Source organism: Acromyrmex echinatior, chromosome 7, assembly GCF_024713525.1.
Source record: "Acromyrmex echinatior isolate Ae372 chromosome 7, ASM2471352v2, whole genome shotgun sequence".
Taxonomy (NCBI): domain Eukaryota; kingdom Metazoa; phylum Arthropoda; class Insecta; order Hymenoptera; family Formicidae; genus Acromyrmex; species Acromyrmex echinatior.
The window spans coordinates 1,801,923-1,817,656 of record NC_141858.1 but is presented as its reverse complement, the minus strand read 5'-3'; the positions used below and the strand labels follow the sequence as shown (position 1 = coordinate 1,817,656).

The following is a 15,734-nucleotide window of genomic DNA, read 5'->3' as shown; positions in this document are numbered from 1 at the left end:
AATTGCCCTGGGTCATCCGAAATCAGCGCTTAATCCCTTTCAATGACTGAGGGAGTCTTCGCGGTGCGTCCTTTCAAATGATTCTTCCTCGCTGGCATACTGGACATACAACCTTCGTTGGACTGTTCTAAAGTCGTATATTTTGCTACATCATAAACATCATAAACGTTAATCTCGAGTATCCAAAAAACCGAATTATTTCCGTTACTAAGCGCCCAGCGCGAAGACCTTCAATGATCGCGGCTCTTCGATTATACTCTGTACTTGGTTTCAACATCGCCATTTTGAGAATATGACTGTTTACTAGAAGCATCAGGCTTTCTCGAACGTCAACAACAACCTCTGGCGGAGGCACAATATAGCGGAAAATTTAAAATGAAATTTGAATTTTGGTAATGCACCCTGTATATATATATATATATATATATATATATATATATATATATATATACAGTAAGTCAAGTAAGATCATGGTCGGCCTTACTCAACTTCTTCTTCTTCTTGTTCAATATTAATTGGCCCTTGCCGCGGAGTAGCAGCAATTCCGACCAGAGTGAACCTAGTAGCTGAAACAAGTAACCAGGCAAGGGCGCCGCCTGGGAGAGGAGAGAAACAAAGTTCTCCACCCCTCCCTTAAAACAAAGACATGTTCATGGAAGTCAGATACTGAGGTTTAAAGATTTGAGATATGCAGTAATTAGACGACACAAGGTAGGAAGGAGGATTATTAATCATACAATGAATTAAGGGGATGAAGCGGGAAGTGTTTTTTTTAGATAATCACGAAATTTAGTCGATTTATGAATACAAAGTTTGCAATAAAAGAGAATATGATTAATATCCTGATTAGGGTCACCACAGGGACATGCAGGCGAATTGACAATATTTTTACGATGCAGGCTGTATGCTAGATTATAATGGTTAGATCTAATTCTGGAGATGGTCTCCTTTCTTTTAAGATTCTTATGATAGAACCAAGGCTTAGCTGAGTTACTTCTATGAAAATCATCATATAGCTGCCTTTTAAATGTTGCGCAATGATCTAAGTATGCTTGAAATTTAATGTTGAGGGATTGTTTGGAGATCATAAAAAAGTCTTGAAATAGTATTTTTAATTTAGGCCGGTGTCCACTAAGGGACACCTTTGCCTCGTTGGCAAGATAGTCTACAGTCTCGTTACCAATTATACCTTTATGACCAGGAGTCCAAATAAAATTAATTTTGAAACCATATTACGTTAAAAAGGACAGACGATCCTTAATATCTAATATAATATGGTTTGCATTTCTAGAATTGTAAGACAATATAGCCTGAAGAGCACTTAAAGAGTTAGAACAGATGGAAGCTTCGTCACAACATCGATCTTCGATAAGATTAATCGCCTGAAGGATAGCCCAAGACTCGGCTGAGAAAATTGAAGTCTCCGGGGGAAGCTTGAACTTGAGTGTAACGTTAAGATCTGGTGAATAGATTGCGGAGCCCACGCGATCCTCGCTAACGGATTTAGAATCATTGGTGTAAATAATGGGACCGCGATTGTGACGTATGTGGTTATAGTTTCTAGGAATCGGGCTTGGTGTATTCGCTTTCTTAGGAACATTGGTGAGGGAACTGTCAAATTGATGGATATAAGTATAGCTTTTATAACTGTGTTTATAAGCATGTTGGATCTGTGGATGATTTTAAGTGAGTATTTCTGCATTACATAGTACTTGAACGCAGGTACAGTAGCTAGGGCCCGCTGTCTTCTTGAGGGAGAGTATGCAACCTGTTCCAAGCTTTCAAAGCTGTGCAGCACTGGGGAGTTCTTCCTGGAGAAAGTCTTATAGATGAACTTCGAGGTCATATAGCCAAATCTAATGTTAAGAGAGGCTTCCTTTGCCATAATGACGCTGATAGGTGTAGATAGTCGGTATCCGAGAGCAAGACGCAGGTTTCGGTTGACTAACCTTTCCAATTGTAAAAATTAAGTCTTATTGCCCTTGAGCTTGAACACTTGACATCCGTATAGAGCGAAATGCAGCTCTATAAAGGGTAAGAAGTAGATTTGGATGAGCTCTATAAAGGGTAAGAAGTAGGTTTGGATGAGATCCCCATTTAGTGCCTGCGAGAACTGCTAGTATTTTTGTAAGATTGCGTCCCTTATTGACCAGGATCTTTAGGTGCTCTTTGCCGCTCAACTTGGGGTCGAGAGTGAAGCCCAGAAAGATGGCAGATTGTACTCTAGGAATTTCTACATTCCGAATATGTAGTTTAATGTCCGGATGTGATTGTCTCTTCCTTGTAAAGAGCATCCATTGGGTTTTTGAGGGGGAAACTTCCAAGCCCCTGTTTCTCAAGTAAATGTATATTGTTTAGTGAAAATTGAACCGACGATCTAGCATCTTCAGCGTCTCGATCTTTAGCGTTTTGATTTGAGAAGATAACGACGTCGTCCGCATATTGTAAGAGAAGGGTGTCTTCATGTAGACATTATTAATATCCGCACAGAGGTTGAAGAGCAAAGGGCTAAGGACCCTTGAGGAGGACCCTTTCAAAGCGATGTACGGACCTTTAAGCACGCCATCACAAATGAACGTAATTTGTCTGTTAGAAAGAAGATTACTTATGAATTTAATGATTTTGGGCGGGATCCCAAAATGTTGTAAATCTTTAATTAATATAGAAGGAATCATGTTGTCGAACGCTCCCTCGATGTCCAAAAATGCACATAGTAAGGGCATTATTAATAAAGGCGCCCTGAATATAATTTGTCAGAGCAACAAAATTGTCAGAGCAGGCACACTGGGAGCAGAAGCTTGTTTGGTTAAGCGGCAATATGGCATTGGATTCAATAAACCACCTCAACCTCAGATAGATAATTTTTTCCATAATCTTTAAGAGGTACGAGAGAAGAGAAATCGGTCCGACACCTTTTCCATTTGGTTTAGGGATAAGAACGACCATTGACTTATTCCATTTCGCAGGGAAAATTCCTTGACAAAAAAGATTGTTATAAATTTGTAATAGCACAGAAAGACTATCCGGTGTTAAGTTCTTAATTATGTAGTCAATCTGGTCGGCCCTTCAAGCTGATCTAGTTTTGACTGAATCAATAGCTAGGAATAACTCCTTCATAGTAAAAGGATTGTCCAAGAATTTAGCGCTTTCGCACTGTGTGGAGGTATCTTTAAAAAGGTTACACTGTGAGACGGTATCTCGAGGACTACAAGAGGGAGGACACATTTTATTAATCGCATTTTCCTGTGCAGTTGATAGCGACTGGCCAGATGACATAACGGAACGGAATACAGGGTTGGCCATATTCGACGGAAAGATCTGGCAAACACTGTAACTTTTGACAGAGATGTTAGATCGAGTAACGACGTTTCCCATGATTGAAAAAAAAAACATCTTTCCGTCGAATATGGCCAACCCTGTAAATGACTAAACGTCGGTTTTTAAAAGCTTTGACCAACCTTCAAATTTTAGCAGACGGAGCGTTAAAACTGTTGCATAGTTCTTTTCATTTTCTTCTCTTGGTTCTTCTGAGGACGCCCCTACATATCGAAGCAGTGCGCTTATAAGCATTATAGTTCTCTGAGCTTGATTGACGGTTCCAGAATCTCTTTGCCTCGTGTCTGGCGTCAACCGGCCTGGCATTCTTCAGTCTATCAAGGGGGGGGGGACGTTTCTCAACCATCGGTTTTGATTTCGGAGTACGTGATCCAGGAGGGAACAAAGTTCAAGATGCCTTTGATCTCTTTTACAAAATTATCATATTAAGAGGTAGTATCGTCTGTCGTTACTAAAATAGAGACAAAGTCAATACAAGTTAACTTGTGAATAAAGACCTTCATTTGAAGAGAATTAAACTTAATTTTATACTTAAATGTAGTTCTTAGGCAAGGGAGAATATTCAGGTTAATAACGATCTTCAAGGAAGTTTAAAAGATATCTGCCAAGGGAATCAGTAATCGAACAGTCCCAAGCTATGTTGTGCAAGTTGAAGTCGCCTAGGAGGACAGCATGGGATTGATTCGCAATATAATCAAGCAGGCCCTCAATAACCGTAAAAGGAGTTCGTGACGACGGATGTCGTGACGACGGATCTGTATATGTAATAATGACAAAGGAAGGACCTTGAGTGTAAAGCTTGATACTGATGAGCTCGATTGAGTAATGGCCCAGGTGAGTGATCAAGAAGATCATAGCGGAATGACCACTTTTTAATAGCAATAGTTACCCTGCGTTGACCGAGGCAGCGAATATCACCTCTAATAAAGTTAAAAATGTTAGAGTGTAAATAAATATTCTCGGTGACCATAGTCTCTTGGAGGCACCAGAGGTCGTATGTGTAATTATTAGCTCGAAATTCCGGAAGCTTCCCCTAAATCCTTACAATTCTAACTAGCAATAGAGATAGGTTTGTTAGAAGACATGAGTAATATTAGTATTAAAGTGAAATGTGAGATAGAGTAAAGTAACAGAAAAATTAGTAATAGTTGTAAGCGCGATCGTCAGAAAAAGCGAGGAGTATCAGCTTGATAACTATCATAATAAATGCGCGAGTCGTCATATTCAGTCGGCTACCGGTAGAAGCGAGGAGGGTGCGATTCTATGTATGAACTTATATGATCTAAGAATTGTTTAAGAATCATGGAAAGCATGGCCATATCTATGTGTCCAGTAGGAAGTCTATCATGTTCATGAAAGTAGTTATCACGTGAGTAATTGGCTCGATCATGATTAAGGAGAACATCGTCTCTCGATATGTTGAGAGATATGCCGTTAGGAGATATTAGATATTCCTTCCTAGCTTCTTCTAATGATGTGGAATTATTATTAGCATTGTTAGTATTGCGAGGGGAAGTGGCACAGGTATTGGAAAGGTCCTGCTTGTGTTTATCGTTGTTCCGCAGTAAAGATGGGAGAGGGGATATTAGACGGGAAGCACCCGTTCCCTGACGCAGGGATCGTGGATGTTCGGGTGAAGTACGAGGAGTAGAATTCTTAGCAGAAACTTTGGCGTACGATTAGAGGTATCTGCATTTTCAAGGGGGGAGAATTTATTATAACTGACGAACGAGTGAGGGGTGTTATCATTCTTTGGCGGAAGTAAAGGGAAATTATAATAATCATCATCTGCAAAGTGAACGCTACGCGTACTACCTAAGTCAGCACTGGATCTAAAGGTAGATCGAGAGTCCGTAGACGATAACCTATCCTAGCATCAAGAAAGATATTTTCGGTGGCTGCGATCGTCTGTACTTCTTTCTGTTTGATAAAAAGAGGGCAACTTGTCGATGTAGTGATATAGTCTCCAATTGATACATTTGGGAGGGGGAGGTTTTGCCTCTCACACGTCTCGTCTTCTTTGGGAACATCCTTACCACACAGCCTGCATCTCGGACGACTCTTACAAAACTTCCGAATGTGGCCAACTCTGAAGCAAGAAAAGCATGTTTTAACTCTAGGGACAAAAAGGACTTCGTAAGAATCATAGAAAAGAAATTGTCTAGGGAGAATCTGCCCAGCAAATTTAAGGTTAACTGAAGTGAAAGGGGTGTATTCGACACCGCTTTTCTTAACGACACGTCTGTTAAGTCTTTTAATTTCGATTACATAACAAGAAGATTTAAGATTTAATTTTAGTTCTTGATCCGTTACAGAAGTCGGAATGCCTCTTATTATACCTGAGCGCATTATCTTAAAAGTAGGAATAAAAATTGAGTATCCTGCCTTGATGAGGTCAGAGTTAGTCACAAGGTTATTGGCTGTTTCATAAGTGCGCATTTCAACCGAAATTTTACCACGCGAGACCTTTTTCATAGATACTATGTACAACCTATGTACAACGAGTGCACAACCTTAGCGACTTGTCTCTTCATTAAAACTTCGAACGCGTTTTTGGTTATGCAATCGCTGCTCACCTGCATATGGACAATAAAAGGTGCGCGATCAGTCGGACCACCTGTTGTCAGAGAGGTTGTGAGAAACCTGTTGAGCATGTGCCACACTGTCAGATAGAGGGACAAAGACAGAGACAGAAGTAGCTTTGTCCGGGCTCAGGCCCGGTCGTTACGGCGTTTGGCATATTCGTGTTGCTCAAGTACCAAGTTCTCGATTGGCTCTTTTGGCCGCGCGATCAATTGTAACGTCCATCTGCTCACGCGTATCGTTCGTTGCCCTAGCAAGTATTTCTTTAGCGAAGGCATCAAAATGTTCGACCGAAACACTAGTGAGGGTGACGCCGTTTGCAGAAACCAGGGGAGCGGGAGAGGGAGATCCACCCCGCCACGGGACCGCCTCCCATGGAAGGCGCACTCTCATAGTTTTTCAAAATACCGCTAAAAGTATAGGCAAGGAGAGTTAGGCGCAAATAGAAAGAAGATATAGTGAGAATGCGAGTCAAATAATGACTCAAAAAGACACAGGTCACTCTGAAAAGAGCGGATGATGCAACACACGACGCGACACTAAACGCAGACACGTCCGCACCGGTCAAAAACACGCGCCAAACTCCACAAGCCTTATTCAAAGCTAATAAAAGATATCGTCCTAAATCTATCATGAATCCATAGAGGGCACCTTTATCCTTGATGCACTATCAAGGAAGATTCAGTTGTCATTGAACTTTCTTAAGAGAATCACATTAAGCACCATGAGTATCAAATACGCGTCACACTATGAAGCTGTGTTCCTCTGCACTCACCCAAAAATATCACAATTAGCAGTTGCTAAATATATGAAAAAAAAAACGAAATCATTCGTATAGAAGTGGGTGCAGCGATATAATGTGGCAAAAAATGTCGATGATTTACCGTGGAACGTACAGAACGTAGCTCGAAAGTACAAAGTAGATGGACAAAAAAGACGATAAAAAAATAGTGAATCTGTTTTCGCGGAATCCTGGCTTAACACTGCGTCAAGGACAAGCAAAATTGAAGCAGAAAAGATATATCGTACGAAACTATTCGAACTTATCTCAAGGCTAATAACATGAAATGGTGCAACACTGATTAACCACGCTCTTACTTGACTTACTGTATACTATTATATATATATGTGTGTGTGTGTGTGTGTGTGTGTGTGTGTGTATAAACATATACATAAACATGTAAATATTCATAAACATATACATATATCCAATTATATATGAAATATATTTATAAATGTCCATACATGCTCCTTTTTTTTTTGTAAAATTACTTTTTAGTGTAACAAAATAAACAATAATAATAATAAAAAGACACGAAGAATAATTAAAAAGACAATTTTCGCATTAAAATTTTTATTTTAGAAGAAATCAAGTTTGTCAAATGTAAAAAAATATATAATTACATTTATAATTACATGTATAATTATGTAAGAATAATATTTTTTATATTTCTCTAAACTTAATTTTTTCTAAAACAAACAACACGAAAATTGTTCCTTTAAATTTTTTTTGGAGCTCTCTATGCGCTTCAGCCGCCGTTTTCTTCGAATGAAAGAAGAAAATCAATACTTCCCGCATATGACGATTATTTGGCACAAAATCAGACATTTTCACACAACCAAAAGAATATGACGTAAAAACAAAATCACTAATGTTTCAAAGCGGTTTGTTTACCATATGTCTAAGCTTGGTTCATGACGTTTAGGTTATGTCAGAATCGACCAGCACTTACTGCTGGAGCTATCTGTTGACAAACAGCGGGAACTTAGTTGCGCATCTAATATATATATATTAGGTGTTGGAATTAATTCGTAGCGTTTTTTTAATGAAAGAATGTTATTTATTTCACATGAGCATTAAAAAATACATTAATGAAAGTACTTCCCATCACTTTCTACTACTTTTGACCATCTTTCGGGCAGTGAATGAATACCGCGTCGGAAGAACTGTTCATCTTTAGATGAAATCCAGGAATCGAACCATTTTGTACAATCTTCGTAAGATGTGAACTTCTGCTCACACAAGCTATGAGCTAATGATCGAAACAAGTGGTAGTCGCTAGGTGCAATATCAGGAGAATACGGCGGGTGCGGTAGCACTTCCCATTTAAGTGTTTCCAGGTATGTTTTTACCGGTTTTGCAACGTGTGGGCGAGCATTGTCGTGCAGCAAGATGACTTTATCGTGTCTTTCGAAGTATTCCGACCGTTTTTGCTTCAATGCACGGCTCAAGCGCATCAGTTGCCGTCGGTAGAGATCTCCAGTAACGGTTTCATGCGGTTTTAGCAGTTCGTAGTATATGACACCCTTCTGATCCCACCAGAGCAGGAGCTTTGAGCCATGGATATTGGGCTTTGCCACTGATGTTGATGGTTCGCCGGGCTTAACCCATGACTTTCTGCGCTTTGGATTGTCATAATGGATCCACTTTCGTCACCGGTAACAATCCGATGCAAAAAACCTTTTCTTTTCTGCCGTTGAAGCAGCAGTTCGCACGTGAGAAAACGTCTCTCAATATCCCTTGGTTTCAATTCATATGGGACCCAATGTCCTTCCTTCTGGATCATGCCCAAACTTTTAAGACGTTTTCCTATTGTTGAGAAGTCAACTTCCAATGACGTAGATAATTCTTTAAGTGTTTGACATGAGTTTTCATTGAGCAGTGCCTGCAAATCGTTATCTTCAAATTTTTTCGGCTGACCAGGTCGCTCCTTGTCATCCAAGTCGAAATCACCAGCTTTAAAACGTGCAAACCACTTCCTACACGTTTGCTCAGCCAGAGCATGTTCACTATACACATCCACTAAAATACGATGAGCTTCAGCTGCACTTTTGTTCATATTAAAGTAATGAAGCAAAACTCCCCGCAAAAACACTTTATCTGGCACAAATTTTGACATATTCAATGAATTATACAGTATTGTTATGATTTCAAGAAAGGTTATGTACGGCAAATGACGTCCTATGATAGATGTTTACAATGTATACAGAACTATAGGTAACAACGAAATAGTGTACTGCTTGTGCCATCTCTTGTAAAACGCTACGAATTAATTCCAACACCTAATATATATATATATATATATATATATATATATATACAGGGTTGGCCATATTCGACGGAAAGATCTGGCAACACTGTAACTTTTGACAGAGATGTTAGATCGAGTAACGACGTTTCCCATGATTGAAAAAAAAAAACATCTTTCCGTCGAATATGGCCAACCCTGTATATATATATATATATATATATATATATATATATATATATATATATATATATATATATATATATATATATATATATATACACATAAAATGAGGATTTATCAGAGGATTCGTAATTTGATTATTTTTTTTAAGATGTTACGTCTGATCATCTGCATTTGACTATCGTTAACTTTGATTTATGTTTGTTGTATATTCTGATATTGAAAATATAAAAGTATATATCACTAATATTTGATCATAAAAAAACATATCTCTTTTTATTAAAAGTAGAAAAAAGAGGGCAACAGTACACCTTTTTGTTATACGTAACAAAAAGAGATGAAGTAGCTACACACGTATGTGAATTAGAAATATATTTTATAATGTGTGTACACATAATGCACATAAAATATAATTCTAATATTCTGTGTTCACTAATAGACTGTGTTTATATTATATCTGCATGAAAAGCTAAGTATGAGTAACTTCTATCTCTTTTTATTATGGGCCTTCTACAATAACACATTAGTTACAAATCAGAAGTCAGAAGCTAAAAATTGATCAATCACAGCCAATTTTTAGCGTTTGACTTCTTATTTATGGCTGATTTATGGCTTATAATTGTAAAAGGCCCATTAAACATAATAAAAAGAGATGGAATAGTTACATATGTATGTGCAATGTATTTACGTACTGACAATACATGTTACATCCTAAGTTAAAATGACATTGGGAATAAAGGAAAAAGTGCTATTACATTACACGTGTATACATGTATTTCAAATACATGGTTGCATCCGAAAATATATCTAAGTCACAGTCACAGTGTTCATTTAGTAAAAATATACTTATTGCAACTTGCTGTTAACCAACGTACATTGACCTGTAAGTGTATATATTTGCTAAAACACTTTGAATATGATATACTTACATACATTTCATAAACGTACAGCATCGTACAAAAATTATGCATGTGACTATTGACTGTGTAATGTATGTTGTATATATATATGTATACATATGTATATATATACATATATATATGTATAACATATATATTATATAGGGTGTCCAAAAAGACTCCGGATTTAGGAGCTGAAAAAATCTAGTAGAAGGAGAAGGGTCCGTTCCTTCTCTCTCTCACCCATTGCGTTCTCTCTTTAACTTATTGTCTTCTTTCTCCTACTCATTGTAGGATGCAGTTTTTTTCTCTTCCACCGTTGCAGTCCTATACTTATTACTTGTGCTCTCTCTTCCTCCCGTTGCGCTCTCTCCCACGTTGTCTTTTCTTCTTGCACGTGATTTAATTAAATAGATATGCTGTTTACGATTTTTAATGATACGATTTAGAAAATAATTATGATATTATTTTTATGAATTTGTAATAATATAACCTAGTAACGTCAATTATGATAATACTTTTTTTTAAATAATGTAGTACAAAAAATAATCAAGCGCGCTTTCTTATCGACTAATTCAATACTTATTGAATCGTATTACTGAACAGTTGTTAATTAATTCTTAACTATAGGGAAAGGGAAAAGAAATTAAAATATATTTAAAAAAATTCATGCTTTATTTTAAATTTGATACTTTTCTTTTTGGCGTTGCGATCATCAATCGTATATTTTAAATACATTTTGTAACGCACAATTCTTAACATGTTTTACACATAGCATAGTATTAATAACATTTAGATTATGTAAAGAATCTATATCTTCATAATCAGCATCCAAGCATCTCAATGGTCAAGTTGCTGTTATTGAGTATATCGGCTAGTCATTCGTGTTTTTTACGTCCTTTAACATATACAAGAACTTTATTGTCATCACTCTTTTCCGCACCAATTACAGCCATTGTAATCAGGCGTTTCGCCATACTATACGGGATCATCCCGTCTTCCCATTGCAATCCATGGTGATAAGCAGGAAGCGCATAATAATCAGTCAGGAAGCGCAATACCTTTTTGACTTTGTCAAGAAATTTCATGACATGGGACACGTAAAAATATAATGAGAAAGAATGGCTCCTTTTCTCAACATCGCCACTTCCTTCACGACAAATTTCTTTCCAACGATAAATCCTTGCAGATTCACAAACGTTGGTATAGTCGATGAACGACTTTTTGAGATTGTGCTCGATCTCAAATAATCTTGATTTTTATCTGAAAAGAGAAGGAGGGTATTTTTTTCAACAATGATAATTTACGTAATCTTGCGTATTACATTGGACATTAGGCTATATTCGATCACGCAGTCGTGTATGAGACAATAGACTGTAGTATTCGCGTAGTACATTTTCCATGAATTCAAATTCTAATTGCACATCCACGATACCGCTTGATGGATTCGTTTTGTCGCAAGCAGTCAATGATAACCGTAAAGAAAGATTTTTCATGTTCAATAATATTTCACGATAATATTTTTCCGAGGAATTTGGTAATAAGACGTACGAAAACGTACGTACATATCATATAAGACAACAGTTTTGTATTTGTCAAAATCTAGATTCAGATCATCGTATGGAAAAAATTTAGATAAATTTCATGTTGATTAATTTACAATGATCGAAGTAAGTTTTAGTTGCTTTCATGATGTTTTTTTTTTAGCAACTTGCAGAGCAAAGAGAATATATCTAGATTTCTCCAGCTGAGTCGCAGTCTTGATAGTCCACGAATGCTTTGTCGTGTTTTGCAATAAGGGATAGTCATACAAATCCCACGAACGGAAACTCATACTTAGTCATCGTAGATGAAGTAAAGTACAAAGGTACACCTGATACAAATTAATTTTTAAAAGAATTGCCGACGATACTATTTATACAGAGAATGATAAAGCATATAAAAGTATACTGTTGGCAATTAATATAATTATAGGCGCAGTCAAAAAGCGGATAATTCAATAGCGAGTAGCCAAGGGTACAAATATAAGAATATAATACCTTGGTGTCAAGTAAAATACAACATTGGAAACGGGTATGCTATGCACCAAGAAACTAAACAACAAGTTAGGTAAAACAGTAGGAAAAGGTGTAATATCATACACCATGATCCTAAATGATAATAAAATCGATTATGTTCATTGGGAATAATTACATTTCTAACAAGCTAATAGATCATCTTCGATTGCTTGAGGATTGTTCTTGCGTCAGGCAGGTCACAACGCCTACGATAACGAAATATTGTCTTTTATCTAGGAGTTTTGTGAAGCTTTATTATAAATTGAAACGAGATTCACATTTTAGTTAACATCAAAATGCCGATGAACAAACTTGAACTTTGCGTAAGAACTTTGTGATATTTTACGCATTATACAGCAATAATAATAACATAATGTAACATGTCTGAGAAGAAAAGTCTCGAAAAATGGCGACTGGTGAAAGAACTGTACGCTCCGATGAGACAAAATTTTCCAGGCAGACGTGTCATAGTTTATAGATATGATGATCTGTGGCAGACTGATGTGATCGAGATGCGCCCTTAAACACGATTCAACAAAAGTTACCACTACACAGTGCGACAAATATGTTCCCGGATAGGGCCTGAAAATCATAATTGAAACAACAATATCCATATTTTTTGGTTTTATTATTCAAAATATTCTCCTCTGGCTTCAATACACTTGTTACAGCGATTCAATAGTGATTCAAATGCATGTTCTAGCTCAGTTTGCGGAATTGCCTCTAGTGCCCGTGTAGAAGCTGATTGGATGGTCGGAATGTCATCAAAAAAGCGTCCTTTCAATTTCAATTTCAATTTTGGGAATAATGAGAAGTCGCAGGGGGCCAAATCAGGTGAATACGGTGGATGGTTTAACATAGAGACACGATTTCGAGCCAAACAATGAAGTGTGACTCGGTGCATTATCATGCAACAAAGATCAATTTTCTGGATCACGATATTCGGGGCGAATACGATGAATTCTGCTCATCAATCGCTTTAAAACTTCGAGATAATGTGCACCAGTAATTGTTTGGCCAGTTGGAACAAACTCTTTGTGGATAATACCTTTGCTATCAAAGAATGTGATGAGCATTGTCTTGATTTTTGATGGAACTTTTCGTACTTTTTTTGCTTGTGATGAATTTTTTGACTTCCATTCCGCATTTTGACGCTTAGTTTCTGAATCATATTGAAAGCACTATGTTTCATCACCCGTAACAATTGATTTTAGGAAGTTTGGATTATTTTCTGCGGCTGCAACGATGTCTCTGGAATAATTGATTCTCGCTGATTTTTGTGTGTGGAACAAACCTTCGCACAAACCTTCGTTTTACCCAAATCTTCATGTAATATGGTCGAATCGTTTCTCTACTGATATTTAAAGCCTCCGCCATCATTTTTAATGATGCATTGCGATCGTTTGCAACAAAATCATGTACTTTTTCGATCATTTCGGGTGTTCGAACCAAAATTGGTCGTCCTGATTTTTTGTCATCTTCAAGGATCTCTCTGCCTTCCAAAAAACGCTTATGCTACTCAAAAACAGCTGTACGACCTAAACATTGACTGCTACTTGTTGCATCGATCGAAATGTTTCTGATGCACTTTTACCAAGTTTTGCGTTAAATTTAATCACTGCTCTTTGTTCCATATTAAAATTTCTACCTCGACCAAAATCTTGTTTAACATGAACTGTCATATCTTCGTTATATGTCAACCAAAATGAATGAAACTTTGACAGATGATAGCAAAATGTTCAACCTTTAAAATGCATGTTTGAAAGCACAGATGTGACCATTGGTTGCTGAGATGTGGTTCGTGTCCGGGAACATATTTGTTGCATTGTGTACATTCTCATCGTTATCGATGTGTTGAGTAAGCACGCATGAGTCGTACCACTGAAAACCAAGAGTGGAAATGAGATGGCTATAGCGATCGCAAAGATAATTCGAGACGATAAAAGATGTCTGAAATTTGCAAACCGGGAAAAGAATTTTACAACGCAAAAACTCCTGAAAAAACATACGTAAATCATTATTCAGCATATTCCATAATGAAGGCATCTGTCGTTGAACAGTTTCAATCGTAACGTTGAAAAATGATATGTGGAAACAATTTACGCACAGTGGAAATTACAAATGGATCGACTTGTTTCCGCGTCTAGTGTCGGAATACGACGCGCGAAAGCATATCGAGCATGCGGCTCATCCGATGACTCCCACGAACGCTGACAAACTCTTAAACACGGTTTAGCGTAAAGACCATCACACTCCCGTGATTCAAAGTGAGTGACTCGGTACGTGTGACCAAATTCAAGACGATCTTTGAGAAAGGTTACACGCCAAATTAGACCACAGAGGTATTTAGAATTGTCAAAGTACAGAAAATTAATCTCGTGACGTATCTTCTGGAAAATTACCGCGGAAAACCGGTCATTGGAGGATTCTATGAGTATGAGCTGCATCGCGTCGCTAATCTCACGTATATCTAATTGAAAAGATATTGTCTAATAAAAAAGGAAACAAGATTTACATGAAATGGCTTGGATTTAATAATTTACACAATTCTTGGATACACAAGGATGTGTTATAAAAAATAAATTATTACAAAATTTATTACAAGTTGTATAATTCTTTTTTTCCCACATAAATATATTAAATATATTAGGTGTTGGAATTAATTCGTAGCGTTTTTTAATGAAAGAATGTTATTTATTTCACATGAGCATTAAAAAATACATTAATGAAAGTACTTCCCATCACTTGTAAAACGCTACGAATTAATTCCAACACCTAATAAATATATTATATTATACATATTATACATGATTATTATACATGCAGTATACATGTCCATACGTCGATATACACATATGTACATACATACGTATATACGAGGTCTGTTCAAAAAGTACCGCGAATTTTGAATTTCCGCGGGTTACGTATATTCGATTTTCGATTTTTTTGTGGCGTTATGTTGGTACTCATGTCTCTCACTTATGCCGACAAGTTCGGCCATTTTGAATGTTCAGTTAATTTTTGACAGCTGCTTTGCTTGCACGTGTTTTGGCTCGTCTTCGATTTTTGCCTATTCAAAAAATGGATCAAAGAATCTGTATCAAATTTTGTGTGAAAACAAATGTGCTCCAGAGGGTCATAACTGGTGACGAATCATGGGTTTATGGTTATGACGTGGAAACCAAAGCTCAATCATCCCAATGGAAGCTGCCGCACGAGCCAAGACCGAAAAAAGCGCGCCAAATTCGGTCGAATGTGAAGGTTTTGCTTACAGTTTTCTTCGATTGCAAGGGCGTGGTGCATCATGAGTTCTTGCCACAGGGTAGAACGGTCAATAAGGAATATTACCTGCAAGTTATGCGCAATTTGCGCGAAGCAATCCGCCAGAAACGCCCGGATTTGTGGAAGAACAAAAATTGGCTTTTGCACCATGATAACGCCCCTGCTCACACATCGTTGCTTGTGCGCGAATTTTTGGCCAAAAACAACACACTAATGATGCCGCAGTCACCGTATTCCCCAGATCTGGCCCCCTTTGACTTTTTCTTGTTCCCGAAACTGAAGAGGCCCATGAAAGGACGACGCTACGCTACGATTGAGGAGATAAAGACGGCATCGAAGGAGGAGTTGAATAAGATCACAAAAAA

The 15,734-nt window shown here is 37.4% G+C and overlaps 1 pseudogene; it reads right to left on the bottom strand.

The window, feature by feature from the left end:
* Positions 1–463: 463 nt before the first annotated feature.
* LOC147908947 (uncharacterized) lies at positions 464–7,601 on the bottom strand (annotated as a pseudogene).
* Positions 7,602–15,734: the final 8,133 nt, after the last annotated feature.